At 37.5% G+C, this 23,510-nt stretch overlaps 1 protein-coding gene and 1 pseudogene across 2 annotated transcripts in view; both read right to left on the bottom strand.

Moving 5' to 3' along the window:
• The window catches only part of LOC308347502 (olfactory receptor 6C4-like), a gene marked incomplete at both ends in the record, with an annotated part of 188,342 nt that overhangs the window by 100,618 nt on the left and 64,214 nt on the right, over positions 1 to 23,510 (bottom strand). The window lies entirely within an intron of this gene.
• On the bottom strand, positions 9,620 to 10,555 carry LOC308347498 (olfactory receptor 6C2-like; annotated as a pseudogene). Its single transcript has one exon. The product of its transcript is annotated as an olfactory receptor 6C2-like (transcript).

Here is a 23,510-nt window from a genome sequence, read left to right as displayed (position 1 = left end):
GACTATTGTTGATAATGCTGCTATAAACATCAGGGTCCATGTGTCCCTTTGAATCACTATCCTTTGGGTAAATACCTAGTAGTGCAATTGCTGGATCATAGGCTAGTTCTATTTTTAAGTTTTTGAAGAATCTCCACAGTTTCCAGTTTCCATTACCACTAGCAGTGTAAGAGGATTCCCCCTTCTCTGCACCCTCACCAACATCTGTTGTTTCCTGTGTTATTAATTTTAGCCATTCTGACAGGTGTGAGGTGGTTTCTTATCATGATTCTTATTTGTATTTCCTTGATGTTGAGTGATATTGACCATCTTTTCATGTGTCTTGTAGCCATGTGTATGTCTTCTTTGGAAAAATATCTAACCATGTCTTCTGCCCATTTCTTAACTGGATTATTGATTTTTTGGTTTTTGAGATAAGTTCTTTTTTTTTTTTTAAAGATTTTCTTTAAATTTATTTATTTGTTAGAGAGAGAGAGAGAGTGAGAGAGCGAGCACAGGCAGACAGAGTGGTAGGCAGAGGCAGAGAGAGAAGCAGGCTCCCCGCTGAGCAAGGAGCCCGATGTGGGACTTGATCCCAGGACGCTGGGATCATGACCTGAGCTGAAGGCAGCCACTTAACCAACTGAGCCACCCAGGCATCCCAAGATATGTTCTTTATAGATCTTGGATACTAACCCTGTATCGTATGTCATTTACATATATCTTCTCCCATTCTATAGGATGCTTTTTAGTTTTGTTGATTGTTTTCTTTAGTGTGCAGAAGATTTTTATCTTTAAAAATTTTTTTAAATTTTTTCTATTTTTTCAGTGTTCCAAGATTCATTGTTTATGCACCACACCCAGTGCTCCATGAAATATGTACCATCCTTAGTACCCACCACCAGGCTCACCCAACCACCCATCCTCCTACACTCCAAAACCCTCAGTTTGTTTCTCCATTGAGGATGGTATTAGCTGTGGGTCTTCTTTAAATGTTTGGTAGAATGCTCCTGGGAAGACATCCAGCCCTGGACTTTTATTTCTTGGGAGATTTTTGATTCCTGATTCAATTTCTTTGCTGGTTATTCATCTGTTCAAATTTTCTATTTCTTCCTGTTTCAGTTTTGGTGGTTTATATGTTTCTAGGAATTTCTCCCTTTCTTCCAGATTCTTATACTTGGTGACCTAATTTTTCATAACATTCTCTTACAGTTGTTTGTGTTTCTGTGGTCTTGGTTGTGATCTCTCCCCTTTCATTCATGATTTTACTTATTTGGGTCATTTCTCTTTTCTTTTTGATAAGTCTGGCTAATGGTTTATTAATTTTATTAATTCTTTCAAAGAACCACCTTCTAGTTTTATTGATATCCTACTGTTTTGTTTGTTTCTATATTGTTTATTTCTGGTCTAATCTTATTATTTCCCTTCTTCTGCTGGCTTTAGGCTTTATTTGCTGATCTTTTTCTAGCTCCTTTAGGTGTAAGGTTAGATTGTGTATTTGAAATTTTCTTGCTTCTTGAGGTAGGCTTGTATTGCTATATACTTACCTCATAACCACTTTTGTTGCATCCCAAAGGTTTGGGGCTGTCATATTTTCATTTTCATGCATTTTTAAAATTTCTCCTTTAATTTCTTCATTTCCATTCATTTGTTCTAGGATGTTCTTTAACCTTCAGGTATTTGTGGTCTTTCCAATTTTTTCTCATGGTGGACTTTAAGTTTCATAGCATTGTGGTCTGAGAATATGCACGGTAGTGATTTCAGTCTTTTTGTACTTCTTGAGGCCTGATTGTGACCTAGTATGTGATCTATTCTGGAGAACGTCCCTTGTGCACTCAAAAAGATTGTGTGTTGCTATGAACATCAACAGATGAATGGATAAAGAAGATGTGGTCCATATATACAATGGAATATTATGCCTCTATCAGAAAGGATGAATACCCAACTTTTATATTAACATGGATGGGACAGGAGAAGATTATGCTGAGTGAAATAAGTCAAGCAGAGAGAGTCAATTATCATATGGTTTCACTTACTTGTGGAGTATAAGGAATAACATGGAGGACATTAGGAGAAGGAAAGGAAAAGTGAATTAGGGGAAATTGGAGGGGAAGACTGAAGCATGAGAGACTATGGACTCTGAGAAACAAACTGAGGGTTTTGGAGGGGTTGGGAGTGGGGGTTGGGTGAGGCTGGTGGTGGGTATTAAGGCGGTGGGTATTGCATGAAACACTGGGTGTGGTGCATGAACAGTGAATCTTGGAATACTGAAAAAAATAAAATTAAGATATTAAAAAAAATGAAAAGAATGTGTATTCTGCTATTTTAGGATGAAGTGTTCTGAATGTACCTGTTAAGTCCATCTGGTCCAAAGTGTCATTCAAAGCCATTATTTCCTTATGGATTTTCTGCTTAAATGATGTGTCCATTGCTTTAAGTGGGGGTGTTAGTCCCCTACTATTATTCTATTGTTATCAGTGCATTTCTTTGTGTTTGTTATTAATTGATTTATATATTTGGGTGTTCCCAAGTTGGGGCATAAATATTTACAATTGTTAGATATTCTTGTTGGACAGATTCCTTTATTATGATATAGTGCCCTTCTTCATCTTTTGTTGTAGTCTCTGTTTTAACATCAAATTTGTCCAATATAAATATGGCTACTCTGGCTTTCTTTTGACATCTGTTAGCATGATAGATGGTTAGTTCTTCATCCCCTCACTTTCAGTCTACAGGTGACTTTAGGTCTAAAATTAGCCTCTTATAGGGATCATATAGATGGGTCTTGTTTTTTTTTTAAATTTTTTTAAAGCTTTTATTTATTTATTTGACAGAGAGAGAGATCACAAGTAGTCAGAGAGGCAGGCAGAGAGAGAGGAAGGGAAGCAGGCTCCCCGCTCAGCAGAGAGCCCGATGCAGGGCTTGATCCCAGGACCCTGAGATCATGACCCGAGCCAAAGGCAGCGGCTTAACCCACTGAGCCACCCAGGTGCCCCTGGGTCTTGTTTTTTATCCATTTTCATACCCTGTGTCTTTTGATTGGAACATTTAGTCCATTTATATTCAGAGTGATTATTGGTAGAGGTTTTTAGTGCCATTGTTTTATCTATAAGGTCAGTGTTTCTGGAGATTTTCTCTGTTCCTTTCTAGTCTGTTGCCTATGGTCTTTCTTTCCCTCTCAAAGAGTCCCTTTGATATAACTTGCAGGGATGTCTTAGTTGTCATGAACTCCTTTAGTTTTCATTTGTCAAGGAAACTCTTTATCTCTCCTTCTATTCTGAATGATAGCTTTGCCTGAAAATATATTCTTGGGTGCATATTTTTTCCCTTCAGCACATTGAATATATCATGCCACTGCCTTCTGACCTGCCAAGTGTTTGTGGAGAGATCTGTGGCCAACCTTACTTGTCTTCCTTTGTAGGTTAGGGTTTTCTTTTCTCTTGCTGCTTTCAGGATTCTTTCCTTATCTCTGTAGTTTTCAAATTTTACTATAATATGTCTTGGGGTTGGCTTGTTTTAGTTGATTTTGATGGGAGTTCTGTGTGCTTCCTGGATTTGGATGTATTTTTCTTTCCCTCATTAGGGAAGTTCTCAGCTATAATTTGCTCAAATAAAATTCTGCTCCATTTCCCCTTTTTCTTCTGGGACTCCTATGATATGAATGTTATTTTTTTTTAAAGATTTTATTTATTTATTTGACAGACAGAGATCACAGGTAGGCAGAGAGGCAGGCAGAGAGAGGAGGAAGAAGGCTCCCTGCTGAGCAGACAGCCCAGTGCAGGGCTCAATCCCAGGACCCTGGGATCATGACCTGAGCTGAAGGCAGAGGCTTTAACTCACTGAGCCACCCAGGTGCCCTATGAATGTTATTTTTTTTAAAGATTTTATGTATTTATTTATTTGACAGACAGAGATCACAAGTAGGCAGAGAGGCAGGCATAGCGAGAGAGGAGGAAGCAGGCTCCCTGCCGAGCAGAGAGCCCGATGCGGGGCTTAATCCCAGGACCCTGAGATCATGACCGGAGCCGAAGGCAGAGGCTTTAACCCACTGAGCCACCCAGGCGCCCCTGAATGTTATGTTTTATGGAGTCATTGATTTCCCTAAGTCTACATTGGTGGTCCAATACTTTTCTTTTCCTCTTCTTTTTAGCTTCATAATAATGTTCAAAATGATGTTCCATAATTCTATGGACATATTATACATCACTTATTTGTTCTTCTGATTCTTCCATCCTTGTTGTTATTACATCCAGACGATTTTGCATCTCAGTTATAGCATTTTTTTTTAAATACCAGCCGGACTAATTTTTAGGTCTTTTATCTCTGTGTTAAAGGATTCTCTGGTATCTTCTATGTTTTTCTCTTGCCCAGCTAGTATCTTTATGATTGTTGTTTTAAATTCCAATTCAGGCATATTACTTATGTCTGTTTTGATTAGATCCCTGGCTGTGACCTCTTTTTGTTCTTTCTTGGCATTTTATCTAGGTCTCTGTTTTCCTAGTGTTGGAAAAGCCTGTTATATTCCTGCTCCTGAGAGTAATGGCTATATATATATATATATATTTTAAAGATTTTATTCATTTGACAGAGATCACAAGTAGGCAAAGAGGCAGGCAGAGAGAGAGGAGGAAGCAGGCTCCCTGTTGAGCAGAGAGCCCGATGCAGGACTCAGTCCCAGGACCCTGGGATCATGACCTGAGCCGAAAGCAGAGGCTTTAACCCACTGAGCCACCCAGGTTCCTGAGTAATGGCTATATTAAGAAGCAGTCACATACTATCCAAGGCCTGACACTTCAGGAAGTGTTTTTGGTGTGTGTTATGTGCAGTCTGCTGTTGTGTTTTGGCTGCTGTTTCCTGCAGGTTAGTCCTCTGCAGAATTTCTCCTTGCCTGCAGCAGGGAGCATCTGGATCTTGTCCACTGTGTGGTGAGTTTTAAATAGGTGTGCTTTGGTCTGCTTGATAAGAGGCTAGATTCTATTTTTCCTAGTGCTGAACTTCCAGAACTCTACGATCAGCAGACTTGGCTTGCACACGGGGTTTGTGCTGGTCTTCTGGGGGAGGGCTCCACTGCTGCTCTGAGTCTCAGGCACACTTGCCCTGGTTCAGAAGCACTCGCAGATTGCAGGGTGGTGGGGCTTGTATGTAAGTGACTCAAGTCTCCACTGTGGGGTGCTGTTATGCACACTGAGGTTTATCTATGCTTATGGGCAGGGGTTGGGTGGGAGAATGACATCATCCAGCTCTCTTGTCCCCAGAGAAGGGAGTCCATGCCCACTGCTGTTAATGATGCCGTCACAGAAGAGTGAAAAATGTCTCCTCATTTGTCCCAGGTTTCTCTCAGATCCCTGCCTCCAACCTCTCTGTGTATGAACTGTCTGCCACCTGGCAGCACAGTGCTCCTGTGTTTTATCTCAGGCATGCTGGCTGGGTTTCAAAACTCTAAATTTTAGAGACCTGACTGTGATCCTCTGAGGGACGGTTTTTCTGGGCTTTGGCTGGTGCCAGTTTGTCCCAGAAGAACAGTCACATGAATGTGCAGGGGCTTGGAATTTATGGTAATGTATGGGAAAAAGCTGGTATCCAGAGTAGTGCACTCAGCATGAGTCTCTGCTTTGAACTGTACAGGGCAATGGAACCCATTGGCTCTTTTGTTCTGAAAGGCAGTGCCACCTCTCCAAAATGCACTCCAAGAAGTGCTACTGTCTCGACCAGTGTGACCCAGGGAATCCTCAGACCACACTGTCTGCTCCCAGGACTCTACCCTCCTCCTCCACAGGAGAACCTCTGCACCACCAGGCTCTACTGCAGTGATGGTGTGTACTTCTAAAACTTCGGACTTTGAGCTCCACTGCTTGTAAAACTTGTGGTGATCATCCTCTCTCATTTTCCCTGTCAGTGGCTTTCGGGAAGTGTTTTTCTTGTGCAAGGCTCTGGGCTCTGCTCTCTTTCTCTCTCTATCATCTCTATCTATCTGTATCTGTATCTGTATCTCTATCTCTATCTATCTTTCTCTTCTCTCCTTCTGTCTTTCTCTTCATCAGCAGGGCTCCCTCCCCTGTCTAGCTCTAGCGACTTTTTTCTCCCCCCAAATCAATCTCTGCACCGTCTACCTTCCATGATGTGGCCTTTTTTCTCCCTCTAGTTGTGCAGTTTTTTCTCTCAGTCCTCAGATGAATTTTTTGGGTGTTCAGAATGATTTGATATTTATCTAGCTGTGTTCAAGGGATGAGGCAAGCATAAGGCCCACCTACTACTATGCCATCTTAACTCTCCAGGCCAAATTCACAATTTGGGTATCCAAAATATATGTTTATTCCAGGGAGCATGAATCTCTGCATTCTGTGGGATAGTATATATATTAATGTGATCATCTTTAGAGGATGTATAGCCTACTATATAGTCTAATTGTTAAAACTTTCAGTACTGGTGAACTGATGTGGTATATTCCCAGCAAGGGACATAAACCAGCTGGTGACATGTATCAGGTGTTTAAGAAATATGAAGTAAATGATTTCTATAAGGGCAATGGGATGGGACAATGTAGGGGTTAATAATATATGTCAGTTGGTTGGGCCATGATGCCCAGATATTTAGTGACACATTATTTTGGATGTTTCTGTGGATGTGTTTTTTTGGATGAGATTAATAATTAAATTAGTAGACTTTGAGTAAAGCAGATTACCCTCCATAATGTGGGTGGATTTAATCCAGCCAGTTGAAGGCCTTAATAGAACAAAGATTGACCTCTCTGAGCAAGAAGGAATGGTGTTAGCAGACTCCCTTCAGACTTGAATTGCAATTCTACCTGGAGTCTCCAGCTTGCTAGCTTACCCTTCAAATTTTGGACTTATCATACCTCCACAATTTGTGAGCCAATTCCTTATAATTAATCCCTCTCTCTCTATACACATCCTATTGCTTCTTTTTCTCTGGAGAACCCTAATGCACATGATATGGAAAACAGACCCTAGTATGGCACTCAATAATTTCCACCTCTTGCTGCCCATGCCTTTGTGTAGTTCCCTCTCTTTGAGTACAGAAAGAACCATTTACTTGATTCTAACCAACAGATATGAAAAATATAGTGGGACTGCTACTCCTTTGATTTGGTTGTGTTATGTAACAAAACTAATGGGATGCCACTCCCATGATTATGTTATATCATATAAGACTCTATCTTAACAGGCTGAAGCAAAATATTCTCCTGCTGGCCTTTAAGAAGGAAGCTGCGTCCAGACTGCTGACCCATAGAAACTGTGAGATAATAAATGTGTGCTGTATTAAGTTTAAAAAAGTTGTAATTTGCCTGAGAGACAAGGCCAAACCATCTTCACTGGAGAGTTACACACCTTTTGGAAAAAAACCCCTGGTGTGCTAATGGGCCTTGGTAGATACAGAGTATATGACCATGGGCTAGCAAGTGGTCATGCTTCTGGAATCACCAATCAAGAGCTGGGTTTGGACAGACCAACCATGTTTTAATGTTGAGGAGCCTGACAGCAATACATCATAAGATGCAAGTGCTGCATCTTGGATTGAGCAAGAGCTTCTCTTACACAAGAGGGGTCAGGGAAGACTGGATGACACTCATGTCCTTGATCGGGAGGGGTCATCTAATCAAATGGCAGGAATATAGGAGGAAGGTGTGGACAAATATTTTTTTCTCTTTTTCCTTTAACTTATTTCATTCCACATGTGGTTTCACCATTTGAGATACTTACTAAGTGTTGTGAATTTTAAATATATACTTTCTTACTTCCATAGCAGTCTTGAACTATGTTCTTTTCCCCACCTTACTATTGACATGTATAAAAGCTAGGTTAACTATATCTTAGCAGAGAGAATCACTAATCACTCATACATCAATAAATATTAGTGAAGAATAATTATAATATAATTAACATCAAGTTATCAATATTAATATTAAATTAATATTATATTATATTAATACACTAAAGTTATATCACTTTAACTTTAATTGCTTGGACAAGTTTCTCCATGGCTTTGGTAATACCATGAGACCTTTGTATTACCTGGGTTGGGGCTGGGGTGACAATGGTAGAGGCTATCTTCAGCTCAGTGGAAGAGGTACATGGAGTTTAACTCTATTTGAAATGCGGGTGGCAAGTAAAAGTAGACACAATCTTGGACTTTATGGAGTTTAGTATTTAGTGAAGGACAGACCCTAGTGTCTAGAGAAGGAGAAATCAATTAATAAAATAATAGGAACAAATATGTCATATGGTTAGGAGATTATTCATTCTCAAAGTTAGTTGAAAAAGATAAAAATATCATTATCTTCAGCTATACCTTTATTTTTATCTATCCTTAGCAAACTGAATATATCCTTTAAGTGCTCTTTTAGCTTGCTAATCTGACTTAAGAACCAAGCTTTGCTTAGTCCACAGTTCAGAATTCCCATAAATCTTTCTTTCTCATTTTATTTTAAAAAGCATTTTTTTCTGCATCTGGTGGGTGATTTCCAGTGGACAGACTGTGAATAGGATTGGGGGAATGAAGTTTCATTTCCCCTCATGTAATTTTTAGTATAAGATAAGACTCATTAATCGTTTACCTCTGGTACCAGAGCTGCTGTTCCATAAGGCCTAGCTTTTTAGTCTTATAAATCAGCATGGGACAGTGCCCCCAAATATAACTGGGAATTCTTTCCTGTTTTCTAGCTACCTTACTCCCCCAACTTATTCCATCCTGAAATAGGAAGGGATGAGGAAAGTTAAAAGATTTATCTGAAATGGTGGCAGTAAAAGCCTGGCTGCAACCTGGACTTCCTTATTCCTGGTACAACATGTATCTTTCTTAAGTGTCAGGTAAACAGAAAATTATGATGGAAGAAGGAGGTAGTGAGGAGAAGGCACTAGATTGAAAGGCAAAAACTGGGCCCTTAATTATTCTTTATTCATTGGTTCATTTTATAAGCTTTTGTGATTGAGTTTGAATTTTTTTGTACCTAGAAAAGTCATTATAGTGAATAACTTGGATTTCAAGAACAGAATGCAAGTATAAGCTGTCATTTACATTTTATGTGTTCCATCAATCTTTTTAAGCCTGTTAAGCTGACATTCTAAATATGGAAACAAATGCACATAGACATACACAGAGACACACAGATGATAAGAATATGAAATTTTATTTAGAAAAAGAACTTGTACAACTTTTAAGCAAATGGTATTAGAGGAAAGTTTTAGCCTATATTTATATCTCCCTGAAAAGTGGGAGAGATAGAATAATGGTTTTTATCCAGTAGAGTGATCATAAGGCCATTCCTGTAGACATAGATAATCCTCACTGATGTTCCTGGGAAATTCGGTACTCAGATCAGGACATATCAGTGCAAGAAGGGTAGCTGAGTACTAACATGGTAGTAAATTGATACCATCTAAATTTCTTGGTTCTGTAAGTAATAACAGGTGTGTTGTTAAAGTGTTTACTGCATATTTATTCCCATGTATTTCTGGGAATAGATTAAGCTAAAAATTTAATATGTGTATCATAGTGGGCACCAGGTGTAACAGAATGGGGGTGTGATATATGTAAAACTATGAACAAAATACAATTAGGGAAAAATAAAATGGAGATCAGGAATTCTTTTATAATTTGTCATTCTGTCCTCACTAGTCCTTTAGTTCTTTGAGATAGATACAACCCTTTTGATCATGTCTTTGAAAGCTTGTACCACTTGCTTGTTCCTCAGAGTATGAATGGAGGGATTCATCACTGGGGCAACTGAGGTGGTAAGCACTGACACCACCTTATTCATAGCACCCCCTTCTTTTGCATGAGGTTTGATATAAAGATGCAGCTTCCGTAAGTGTTTGAAACCACAATTACATGGGAAGAACAAGTAGAAAAAGACTTTTTCCTTTCTGGGGCAGAAGGGAATCTGAGAATGGTCCTGATGATGTATGTGTAGGACAGAATTACACACACCAAGGTGAAAATGAGTGTCAACACAGCCGGGAGCAAGACAAATCACTCTACAAACTCTATGTCTGAGCAGGTAATCTTTGGGATGGGAGCAGCACCACAGCCAAAGTGATCTATGACATTAGAGTCACAAAACTCGAGCTCAAAGCCCATGTCAAATGGCAGGATGTCAATGATTAGAGCAATCATGTAACATCCAATAAGGAAGTTGATGCAGACCCTGCTGTTCATGATGGTCACGTAATGGAAAGGTTTGCTGATGGCCACATAGCGGTCACAGGACATGACCTTCAGGAAAAAAAATTCAGTCACACCTGGGATGATAACAAAAAAATAATGGAGTGGCACATGCATTGTAGGTAGCAGTGTTGTCCCCAGATGCCATTGTGTAGAGGAATCTAGGAACGCAGACCATTGTAAATGACACTTCCAAGATGCAGAAATTCCGGAGGGAATAATACATGGGTGTTTTAAGTTGGGAATCCATCAAGGTGAGAGTGATGATGGTCAGATTCCCTACCACACTCAACAAGTAGGTTAGAAACAGAAAAATAAAAAGCAGAATCTATAGATTTGGGTCATCTGTTAGTCCCACCAGGATGAATGTTATTATTGCTGTGTAATTTTTCATCACTGATTCCTGACTATAGCCTCCTCTGTGTGTAAAAATAAGAGACAAATTAGATCAGAGAGAGAGAGAGAGAGAGACAGTCAGCATGTTAGCAGTGGGTTAAAATGCTAGCTAAGCCAAGATTTTATTGTATTTGTCACATGTTAATCAGGAATGTTATTGGTGTGGTAGTTGATTGATAATCAATAATGCTACTGCCTTCCCACAGTTGAGCATTATTTTGGATACCAGCGAGAAGGCTCTTATTAAAGATTTTTATTACTATCTTGATGCAGTGTTAAGTCAGTAGTGAAAGGATTCTTTAACAACCCCCCAAATGAGGCTATTTTATATTATCTGTGTTAATGAACAGAAAAACCCTCTCATAAAAATATTCTTGGTTTGCAATTTCATGATAATAACTCAAGTTGTGCTTGTCATCTTGGTTGCATGTGAGGCAAATGGGCTGACAATAGTTAAGTTTGTGAAGTTAAATTTTCCTCCTCTCAGCCTCTGGTTGTTACTAATGGTGGTAATTCATATTCTCCTCTAAAGTACCTCATGTCCTTCTGCTCTTTTCCCTTTCTAAACTACACAAAAACACTCTTGCAAGTCTATTTTAAAGACAGAACTGGTGATCTTTAAAAGAGTGATCTTTTTTAAAAAATTTATTTTCAGCATAACAGAATTCATTGTTTTTGCACCACACCCAGTGCTCCATGCAATACGTGCCCTCCTTAATACCCTCCACCTGGTTCCCCCACCCTCCCACCCCGCCCCTTCAAAACCCTCAGGTTGTTTTTCAGAGTCCATAGTCTCTCATGGTTCACCTCCCCTTCCAATTTCCCTCAACTCCCATCTCCTCTCCATCTCCCTATGTCCTCCAAGTTATTTGTTATGCTCCACAAATAAGTGAAACCATATGATACTTGACTCTCTCTGTTTGACTTATTTCGCTCAGCAGCATCTCTTCCAGTCCCGTCCATGTTGCTACAAAAGTTGGGTATTCATCCTTTCTGATGGAGGCATAATACTCCATAGTGTATATGGACCACATCTTCCTTATCCATTCATCCGTTGAAGGGCATCTTGGTTCTTTCGGCAGTTTGGCGACCGTGGCCATTGCTGCTATAAACATTGGGGTACAGATGGCCCTTCTTTTCACTACATCTGTATCTTTGGGGTAAATACCCAGTAGTACAATTGCAGGGTCATAGGGAAGCTCTATTTTTAATTTCTTAAGGAATCTCCACACTGTTCTCCAAAGTGGCTGCACCAACTTTCATTCCCACCAACAGTGTAAGAGGGTTCCCCGTTCTCCACATCCTCTCCAACACACGTTGTTTCCTGTCTTGCTAATTTTGGCCATTCTAACTGGTGTTAAGGTGGTATCTCAATGTGGTTTTGATTTGAATCTCCCTGATGGCTAGTGATGATGAACATTTTTTCATGTGTCTGATAGCCATTTGTATGTCTTCTTTGGAGAAGTGTTTGTTCAGGTCTTCTGCCCATTTTTTGATATGATCATCTGTTTTGTGTGTGTTGAGTTTGAGAAGTTCTTTATAGATCCTGGATATCAATCTTTTGTCTGTATTGTCATTTGCAAATATCTTCTCCCATTCCGTGGGTTGCCTCTTTGTTTTGTTGACTGTTTCCTTTGCTGTGCAGAAGCTTTTGATCTTGATGAAGTCTCAAAAGTTCATTTTCGCTTTTGTTTCCTTTGCCTTTGGAGACATATCTTGAAAGTTGCTGTGGCTGATATCGAAGAGGTTATTGCCTATGTTCTCCAAAAGAGTGATCTTTTAAAACCATACATGAGGGGCACCTGGTTGGCTCAGTCAGTTGAGCATGTCACTCTTGGTCTTGGGGTTGTGAGTTCAAACTCCATATTGGGTGTAGAGTTTATTTATAAAACAAACAAACAAACCCCAAAAACCATGTATGGGATCCATTTCTGTGTTTAAAGTCACTGAATAGGGTTCCATTTCCTGTGGAATAAAATTCAAACCCCTTACTCTCTTTTATATGGTCCTTTATGACTTCATGGCTGTGTAATTCTTTTTTTTTTTTAAAGATTTTATTATTTATTTGACAGAGAGATAGAGAGAGCACAAGTAGACAGAGTGGCAGGCAGAGGGAGAGGGAGAAGCAGGCTTTCTGCTGAGCAGGAAGCCAATGCAAGTCTTGATCCCAGGACCATTGGGATCATGCCTGAGCCAAAGGCAGCTGTTTAACTGACTGAGCCACCCAGGCTACCCTGTCTGTGTAATTCTAATTCATCTCTTGTTTATTCCGCTGTATTGGTCTTCTTCAGTTCCTTGAATATGTCAAGTTTTTCCCACCCCAGGGCTTTTGCAATGTTTTCTCTCTTCTTGAAATGCTCTGCTTGCATTCTGTCATGGCTGGATCTTATTTTTCAGGTGCCAACTTAAATATAATCCCTTCAAAGATACTTTCCTGGGAAATCCTATCTATGTTCTCTCCATCCCCCACACTGTGAAAAGAAATGATCCATTTATTTCACTCAGAGTACTTATTATAATCGGTAATTATAAATTCTTTTACTTTTTACCTCCATCTCCTAATCAGTAACAAGTTCCATGAGAACACAGACCATATCTATTTTGTAAAACACTGTAAATCCAGGACTAGAGCTTTGTCTGGTACATAGTAGATAATAAGTTTTCACTGAATGAATAAGACCAGGCATTTTGTCCTTGACACCAATTGTCTAACTATATTTAAAGTGTAATCTAAAGCTTACATCACCTGTCTATTTACATTTTAGGATTTAAAGTTTCATTTAAGGACCTCAATGTATTGAGGCAATTTTAGGAATTAGGATGATAGATGGTCACTTTTAATCATAATCCCCCATAATTACAGTAAGCTATTTTATCTGTACCTAAAAATAAATAAGAATTAATCTTAAGAGCTAGTTGGGGTTAAGAGTAGTATGGAGGGGAGTTGTAGATGGAAAGGGTAACCTGGAAGTAAGGTTTCCATTTTTATTCATCTCTTTACACTATTTTATCTGAAGGAGCTTGGCTGACACTATTTTGATCCTTAGGTCTCCTCTGAGAGGGCCCATCTGGGTAAACTGTAAGTGGTACAGGGTAAGAGTATGGGCTCTGGAATAATAGATCAGGACTCGAGACTTGGGTAAAACATTTAATGGCTGTGAAACCTTGGGAAGTTAAGTAATAGGTTGTTTCTTGGTCTATGAAATGAAAATAATAAGCGTTATGTTTATCACAGGTTAGAATAAAGATTAAACAAATGAATTATTTTAGGCTGTTAGCATCATGCCTCGTACAGGACAGATATTATGTACATTCTGTTTGCTTCTTCTATCTCTTCTCCCAGGACCTGCTCCCTACATGAAGGAGTTCATATATTCTATATCTTTTTTTACGTTTCCGAGATTTGCCTCTTCCCCCTATATTTCACATATGTATTTTAAGTTTTCTGCTGTCCTTGAAGTTAGATACAAAATTAATGGTTCTCTTACATTCTAAAAAAGTAATATTTGTTTATAGGTCTTTTCATCATGGATGAACAACTACATACAACATAGAACTTGTTCTTTCTGAATCTCTTTTGTATTTTCTAACATGATTCCCTGGCAAATCTCTTAGTTCAAACATTGGTCCTTGAGATGTTCTTTTCCTATCTGCTCAGTAACCACAGCTTTCTTTCATAGTCTCTTCTGAGTTTGTCTTAGGGCTCTCTTTCATCATGTTGTATTACTTTAGAATACTGCCATGCAATTCTTTCTTTTAATTTATAAGAAATCTCTTTTATGCCCTAGACATGTTGCCCTGTCTCTCAAAAAAGAAACAAACAAGAAATGAACAAGAAAGAAGCAAATCTTAGCCAAATGGTTTTCAGGTTACTATGAATAAAATGATCAGGACTTAAGAGAACTATATAAATGGAGAGAGAAAGCTTAGTAGATTATTTTAGCCAATCTCCTAGTTTTGAAGATGGAAATCAGAGGGTCAGCTGTCAGTAAGCTTGTTAGGAACAAAGTCTAAGGAAGAATCCACATTTCCTAAATCCTAATTCCATGCTTTTCCTCCCACTCTGCCAAGTTAGGGGAGAGTTTTAGGAATTTTTTCTTGGTTTCCACTTGTCCATTAGGAAGTTTGCCATTCCTACTGCATTTCTTTGTCTTTAAAGATAACCAGTCTGTTCCAACTCTTCTCTTAGCCTCTGTATTACTTCTGGGTAAGCTTCCCATCACTGCTGTAGGAGATCTGGAAAATACATTCACCTATGATCTTAGAGGGTGATAATCACATTTATGTTATTCGTCACAGATATATTTCTTTTTTAAATTGAAGAATACATTCTAATGAGTAATTTCCTGGGATAAGAATAAGTTTTCAGGGGAGATAGTAGGACAAAGAATCCCCTTTGATTGTATTCAACTTAATTCACAAAACTTTCCAGGATGTTAATGATCATAGGTAACATTTTTAAGGCAGTTACTAAATGTCAGATACAATGTTAAACACTTAGATGAACTCCTTTAATTCTCAAAGCAACTCTCTAAGACTGGCTGTTATTTAATATTCATTTCACAATCGAGGAAACTGAGTCCAGAAATATTAAGAATTGTGCCTGAGGTCATTGACTTAGGATGTTGTGAAGCAGGAATATGAATCTGAGCAGTCTAACTACAGAAACTCAGCTCCTGAGTACTACAAACACAGCCATCTCAACTATTTATTTGACTGATTTATTTCTCTCTTTATCTTTTGAGAAAATGACTGACCTCTTCTTGGGTGGCCCTATCTGTCAAGTAACTTCTTTAGGGAACTAGAAAAATCAATGCCCAGGGCTGCCTTATTTCTGAGTTAGGGGCTCTAGTAGGTAGTCTTCAACAATAATAATTACATTTGTAGCACCTGAAGTCTTTCCCATTTGCAGTCACTGTCTCTAGGATTGACTGTATCCCAATGATTGACCCAAAAGGACTGAACTGTTTCTAAATAACCTAATTGTATCATAGAACAAACCTCAAGAATATTTATAGAAACACAAAAATATTGAGGACCCAACAAGGTAAAACTCAAAATGTCTAGAATTCAATAAAAGTTATCATACATGATTGTCTGTTTTGTGTGTGTTGAGTTTGAGGAGTTCTTTATAGATCCTGGATATCAACCTTTGTCTGTACTGTCATTTGCAAATATCTTCTCCCATTCCGTGGGTTGCCTCTTTGTTTTGATGACTGTTTCTTTTGCTATGCAGAAGCTTTTGATCTTGATGAAGTCCCAAAAGTTCATCTTTGCCTTTGTTTCCTTTGCCTTTGGAGACATATCTTGAAAGAAGTTGCTGTGGCTGATATCAAAGAGGTTACTCCCTATCTTCTCCTCGAGGATTCTGATAGATTCCTGTCTCACGTTGAGGTCTTTTATCCATTTCGAGTTTATCTTTGTGTACGGTGTAAGAAAATGGTCAAGTTTCATTCTTCTACATATAGCTGTCCAGTTTTCCCAGCACCATTTATTGAAGAGACTGTCTTTTTTCCACTGGATATTTTTTCCTGTTTTGTCAAAGATTATTTGACCATAGAGTTGAGGGTCCATATCTGGGCTCTCTACTCTGTTCCACTGGTCCATGTGTCTGTTTTTATGCCAGTACCATGCTGTCTTGGTGATCACAGCTTTGTAGTAAAGCTTGAAATTAGGTAACGTGATGCCACCAGTTTTATTTTTGTTTTTCAACATTTCCTTAGCAATTTGGGGTCTCTTCTGATTCCATACAAATTTTAGTATTATTTGCTCCAGCTCTTTGAAAAATACTGGTGGAATTTTGATCGGAATGGCATTAAAAGTATAGATTGCTCTGGGCAGTATAGACATTTTAACGATATGAACAGACACTTCTCCAATGAAGACATACAAATGGCTACCAGACACATGAAAAAATGTTCATCATCACTAGCCATCAGGGAGATTCAAATCAAAACCACATTGAGATACCACCTTACATCAGTTAGAATGGCTAAAATTAGCAAGACAGGAAACAACGTGTGTTGGAGAGGATGTGGAGAAAGGGGAACCCTCTTACACTGTTGGTGGGAATGCAAACTGGTGCAGCCACTTTGGAGAACAGTGTGGAGATTCCTCAGGAAATTAAAAATAGAGGTTCCCTATGACCCTGCAATTGCACTGCTGGGTATTTACCCCAAAGATACAGATGTAGTGAAAAGAAGGGCCATCTGTACCCCAATGTTTATAGCAGCAATGGCCACGGTCGCCAAACTGTGGAAAGAACCAAGATGCCCTTCAACGGATGAATGGATAAGGAAGATGTGGTCCATATACACTATGGAGTATTATGCCTCCATCAGAAAGGACGAATACCCAACTTTTGTAGCAACATGGACAGGACTGGAAGAGATTATGCTGAGCGAAATAAGTCAAACAGAGAGAGTCAAGTATCATATGGTTTCACTTATTGGTGGAGCATAACAAATAATATAGAGGACAAGGGTAGATGGAGAGGAGAAGGGAGTTGAGGGAAATTGGAAGGGGAGGTGAACCATGAGAGACTATGGACTCTGAAAAACAACCTGAGGGTTTTGAAGGGGCGGGGTGGGAGGGTGGGGGAACCAGGTGGTGGGTATTAGGGAGGGCACAGATTGCATGGAGCACTGGGTGTGGTAAAAAAAACAATGAATACTGTTACGCTGACAATAAATAAAAAATTTAATTAAAAAATAAATAAATAAATAAATAAATAAAAAGACCATTAAAAAAAGTTATCATACATGCAAAGAAGCAAAATATGTGTGTGTGTATAAAATATGCACGTTTTATTTTATATATATATATATAAAATATAAATTTACATATGTAAAACATGAATAAATAAATTAGTCAGTTGAAAGTGACCCTAACAGAAACATGTTAGAACTGGCAAACAAGAACATTGAAACAGCTATTATAATTTCACTCCAGACATTCAAAAAATTAAGTAGAAGCAAGAAAAATATAAAGACCCAAACCAAATTTAGAGATGAAAACTATAGTGTGTGAAATAAAAAAAAAATATACTGGATGGGTTTAAACACAGATTAAACCTTGCAGAAGAAAATATTGGTAATCTTGAAGGCATACTAATAGAAGTTATCCAAAATGAAACAGAGAGAAAAAAGAATTTTTAGAAAAGATCATCAGTGAGCTGTGTGACAACTTTGAGTGACCTAAAACATGTAATTGGAGTCCATGGGGGATTGGATTAAGGGCAGAAAAATGTTTAAAAAAATGGCTGAAAAATTTCCGAATTTTATGAAAACTATAAAACCCTAACCAAGAATGTCAACGAATACTAAGCAGAAGAAGCATAATTAAAACTCCACCAAGGCACATCATAATCAATTTGTATCTACAGATGCAAAATGAAGCAACTCAGGGTTGATAAGTATGTGGGTAAATATACAAGATATTTTTTGTTCATTTAAAGATCTCTTTAAAGATAATTGCTCATTTAAAATGAGAAGTTTTTGGGGGGTTTATATCATATGTACAATAAAATGTGTTACAACAATAGCACAAAATGTGTGGAAAACAGAAGGGACAAAATCAAAGTATACTGTTATAAGATTCTTACACTATATTTAAGATGGTGTAACATTATTTGAATGTAAACTGTCATAAGTTAAGTATGTATTAACCCTAAAGATGTGCTGATTCTAGAGTGCCCAATTAATAATTAAAACAAAATCTTGAATGCATATTGGTAAGTTAAAGAAGCCAATCTGAAAAGACTACATACCACATGACTCCACCTAAATGACAATCTGGAAAAGGCAAAACTATGGAGACAAAAAAATGAACAGTGGTTGTCAGAGGTGGGCAGAGGAATTTTTGGGCATTGAAAATAGTGATCAGTGAAATAAGGAAGGAAAATACAAAAACCATATGAATTGGACGAAGCACTAAAATAGTTTTATTTTCAGATGACATAATCATCAAAAGAAAGTTAAAGGGAAATATAAAATTAATGCTACAACTAATAAATGAGCTTAGCACAGTAGCAAGACACAAGGTCAATATATAAACATCAATAGCATTTCTATATATTTATAATGACGATTATAATTCAAGAATAAAAAGTACAGTTTACATAAAAATGTGGATTAGGATAAATCTAACAAAAGTTGTGTGGTTTTTGAATGCTTAAAACTATAAATCAGGGGCACCTGGGTGGCTCAGTGGGTTAAGCCACTGCCTTCGGCTCAGGTCATGATCTCAGGGTCCTGGAATCGAGCCCCACATTGGGCTCTCTGCTCAGTGGGGAGCCTGATTCCCCCTCTCTCTCTTCCTGCCTATCTGCCTACTTGTGATCTTTCTCTCTGTCAATTAAATAAATAAAATCTTTAACAACAAAACAACAAAAACAACAACGACAACAACAACAACAACAACAACACACACACACAGAACTATAAATCATTGTAGGAGGATTACAGAAGGCCTAAGTGAATGGAGAGATGAAACTTGTTCATGGATCCAAAGACTTAATAGTGTTAGGATTACAATTTTACCCAAATTGATATATGGAATCATCACAGTCCCAATCAAAATTCTAACAGGGTCTCTTTTCAAGGAGAATTTAACAAGCTGGATTTTAAAATTCATAAAAGCAAAGGCCCTAGATACACAAAACAATTTTGAAGAAGTGTGAAATTGGAGGGCTTAAGATTCTCCACATTATCTATTTGTGTCAAGAGCAGTGCATTTCCAGTCATCTAGATTTAAACTCTACAAGTGACTTAGACTTTGCTTTCTTCTCACCTAGTCAGTAAATACCACTAACTAGTTCTAATTTTTATATTTACTTTAAGTATTTTGCTTAGATAGAAAAATTTACCCTAGAGTTTTGAAGCACATTCTTGGTTTTTTTTTTTTTTTTCTTTTTTGGTAAGAAATGCTCTCTGCTTACTTTTTACATTTTTAAGTTTTTTTTTTCTGGGTCTAAGGAGCATTCTCTCTTCTCATGGGGCCTGCCAAATGGGTAGCAATATTGTGTTCTGGTCTTCTATGGACTCTGGATCCAGATTACTTGGGTTCAAATCTCAGCTTTTCTATCTACTAGTTGTGTGTGTCAGGTTCTGTGCCTGAGTTCCCTTATTTGCAATACAGGAATGATAATGGTAGTTCGTTAATAGTAATTAATAATATATGGATGATAATGAGATATAATATATAGGGATTTTAGTCTATTATTACTATATATACTTAGAATGATGTTTGGCACCTAGTAAATAGCATAAATGCAGTTACTATTTCCCTTGACCACAGGGAACTCTCTTCTGTGTTGTAAGCACACATGATCTGTGTCACTTATGTGGGACTTCAGTATATGTTGCCTCATGCATTTCTTGTATTGTCAACTTTTCATGGCTGTATATTTTATATACTGTTTTGCTGTCCTGGGGGCAGATTTACTTTGCTGTATTCTGTATACTGCATAGCAAGATGTTGGACATACGTTCAAACATTTATTAAAATATACAAAACTTGTGTTGAAGGCCAGAGAATTCCTAGAGCTCTTTCTCTTCTTAGGAGAAGCGATGACCTGAATAAGAGACATTAGCTTTTGGGGGAGCCTTTTCTTTCTTTTTGGAGGTTTTTTTTTTTTTTTTAATTTTTCTCTCTTCAGAGCATCCACTTTGGGATCAATTGTGCTAACAAACAATATGTCCCTGGGGGTCCTGGTTCTGAGAGGCTAATAAAGATCCTTTGTTGCCATCTTTAAGAACAAAAGTTAAAGAGATGTTTAAGGGAGGTCATCCCAGAGGGACTGGTGAGGATGGTGAGGAAGTTGCAATGGGAGATCAAACACAGGTCATCAGCAGGCTAAAGAAAAGAATGAGAGAAATCAAACAATGGGGTGAATGGCATCTTTGTGTTCAGTAGCCTGCAAGAGAGATCTTAAAATTTTCTTTCAAATCCGTCACTTAAGTAGCTGTACATTTTTTCAGCATGAAGAAAACAGGTGTCATTTAACTTGAGGACAGTATTTACTTTTTAATAAACCCTTTTTTTTAAGAGCAGTTTTAGACTTACAGAAAAATTGAGTTGGTAGTGTAGGTGGTTCCCATACATCATTTGACCAGTTTCCCCTCTTATTAACACCTCACATTAGTACAATGCATTTGTTACAATTAATAAACCAATACTGATACATTATTATTAAGTAAAATCCATACTTAATAATTACTCAGATTTTTTTGAGTTTTCACCTTTCAAAATCTTTTTTCTATTCCAGGATTCCATTTAGGATATCATATTTAGTTGTTATATTATCTTAGTTGTTTCTATTATCTTTTGTTATATATTACTATAGTTACATTATCTTAGGCTCCTCTTGATTGTGACAGTTTCTCGGACTTTCCTTATATTTGGAGACCTTAACTATTTTGAGGATTACTGGTCAGATATTTCCATAGAATGTCCCACTATTGGAATTAGTCTGATGTTATAGGGAAGAAGACCACAGAAGTAAAGTGGTATTTTTATCACATCCTGTCAAAGATACATACCGTCAAAATCACTTAACTATTGCTATTGACCTTGATCACCTGACTGAGAGATTGTTTGTTTTTCTGCTGTAAAGTTTTCCCTTTCTTTAGGATGGAGTCTGCTAAATTATTAGGAATACTTCTGCAGAGGAGATTTGTCTCTTCTCCCTCATTTATTAATTTATTCAATCATTTATTTATATCACTATGAATCTTAGATATTCATTTTATTCTTTGGGTTATAATCTACTACTATATTATTTATTTTGTTACCCAAATTGTTTCAACTTTGGCCATTGGAAGCTCTCTCAGTTGCTTTCTCTGTTCTTGGACATATCTCATCAATGTGATTGTATTTATTTTTATTTTTCAAGAAGCCCATGCTTAAAGAAGCATTCTGAGAGACCAAGGGAAGGAGTGAATCTGGGAGGTTCTGTTTACATATAAGCATCATCTTTTTCTTTCTTGAGGGTGGATTACAAGTTCCTTGAGGCGAGAAACCATGTCCCATCTGTTCATAAAGAGTACCTGGCACATTGTAGTTACTCAGTAATTGTTAAATGAATAAATGAAAGGATGAGGACAGGTCTTGGATGGAAGTAAAAGAAATAGTGTGAGCAACTGTAGTGTGTGGTTTGATGCCAGATCAGACTATGTCTAATCAGGAAGGGAGAATGTGGTTTATTAGAATTGTTGGAGCAAAGTTAAGGCAAACAGTGAGGAAATAAATTATAAATATTAAAAGCATTCAGTGTCATATATTATTGAACTATATGACACTTGGTATAAAAAGAGTTCAGGTTAGGCAGTCATATCTGTACAACTGATACCTAGTGTAGAGGTGATAAACTGGCATTTATTAAAAAAAAATTAAAATACTTCCTTTGTCAAAGATATTTATTTGCCCTTCAAGAATTATAGAGACAAGATAAAACACATAGAACATAATGCAAACCAGTTGGGGAATAATGACAAAATATGTGGAGTTAACAAGAATTCTTATGGGGTGTATGGAAATAGAAAATAATTTTGGGAAGAAAGGATGAAAGAAGGAAAATGGAAGATGAATTTGAGCTGGGCCCTTAAAAAATCACTTAAGTTTGAATGGTGTATAATCAGGTTTGATTAGGGGAAAAAATGAAGGATATTTCATGTAAGTGATTATCCTGTGAAAAGCTTAGATTTTGGATTAAAGTTAATGCTGAGGGTTGTAGGAAATGTTTGGATTAGTGAGGTTGAACATAGATGGCATCTATGAACATAGTTTGGCAACTCCGGATTGCTAAGAGAATGAGTTTCAAATAAAGAACTAAAGGCTCTAGAAGATTTAAAGCAAGAAGCACACTAATTAAAATAGTGTTTTAGGAAAATATATGTTGTGATATTGCTTAGGCTGACTAATTCAGAGAAGAGATTAGAAATAGGATATCAGTAGGTAGTTGTCAAGATAATTCTGGTTGAGAGATATAATTTCAGATTAGATGTATGACAGGAATATGAGATGTGTTAACTTTTTATTTTTGAGACATAAATAAGAAATTTTTGATGGAGGAAACTGATAACACCAAATGACTGAAATAGGGGACCTAGAAGGAAGAGCTGAGGGAGAGCAGGCTGGTGCAAAAATTTGTCCCTTCCATGTCAATGTACACAAAATTAAGTTTCAACAAAGTTGTAAGTTCAACAAAGTTCGGAATATTTTCATTGTTGAAGCTGGGCCAAGTGAAAAGCCATGATCAATTTCAGTAATATATTGAGTTATGTTTAGGAACTGGAGTTGGGTCAAATTGTGACCTGTTATTTGATGCACTACCTCCAGCTCCAAAGACCTGACACAACGCAATCCTTTTCCATTTTCTCTTATGGAGTAAGTGAGGAGGAGACTATCTCAGTATCCAAATCAGAGGTAGAGGATTACCTTTCATCAACCTACTGAATTTCCAGTGTTGGATTTATCCAGATGCACTTGGTGTTTGAATAGGAAATTAGGGAGGATATTTCTTTTTGAATCTATAATATTCTTAATTTTCTCATCATCATCCAAAGTAAGTGATGGGATTCCTAGACAAACTCTGCTTGCTAAGGATTCACAGTTCAAGTGAAGTAATCAACCCAACTACTAAGTAAATACATACCACATATAGATGCATGCTTAAATTAATTATCAGAAGAGAAGCTGGTGAACATGTAGTAGGATTTTATAGGTTTTTTAGAAATTTTAAATGAAAAAAAAGAAATCTTATTTATTTGTTTTAAATTTTTTATTTTTTATTAACATATAATGTATTATCAGCCCCAGGGGTACAGGTCTGTGAATCGTCAGGCTTACACACCTCCCAGCACTCACCATAGCACATACCTTCCCCAATGTCCATAACCTAACCACCCCCTCCCACAACCCTCAGTTTGTTTTATGAGATTAAGAGTCTCTTA

Source organism: Martes martes (assembly GCF_963455335.1).
Source record: "Martes martes genome assembly, chromosome: 8".
Taxonomy (NCBI): domain Eukaryota; kingdom Metazoa; phylum Chordata; class Mammalia; order Carnivora; family Mustelidae; genus Martes; species Martes martes.
This window is presented reverse-complemented; position numbering and strand designations above follow the sequence as displayed.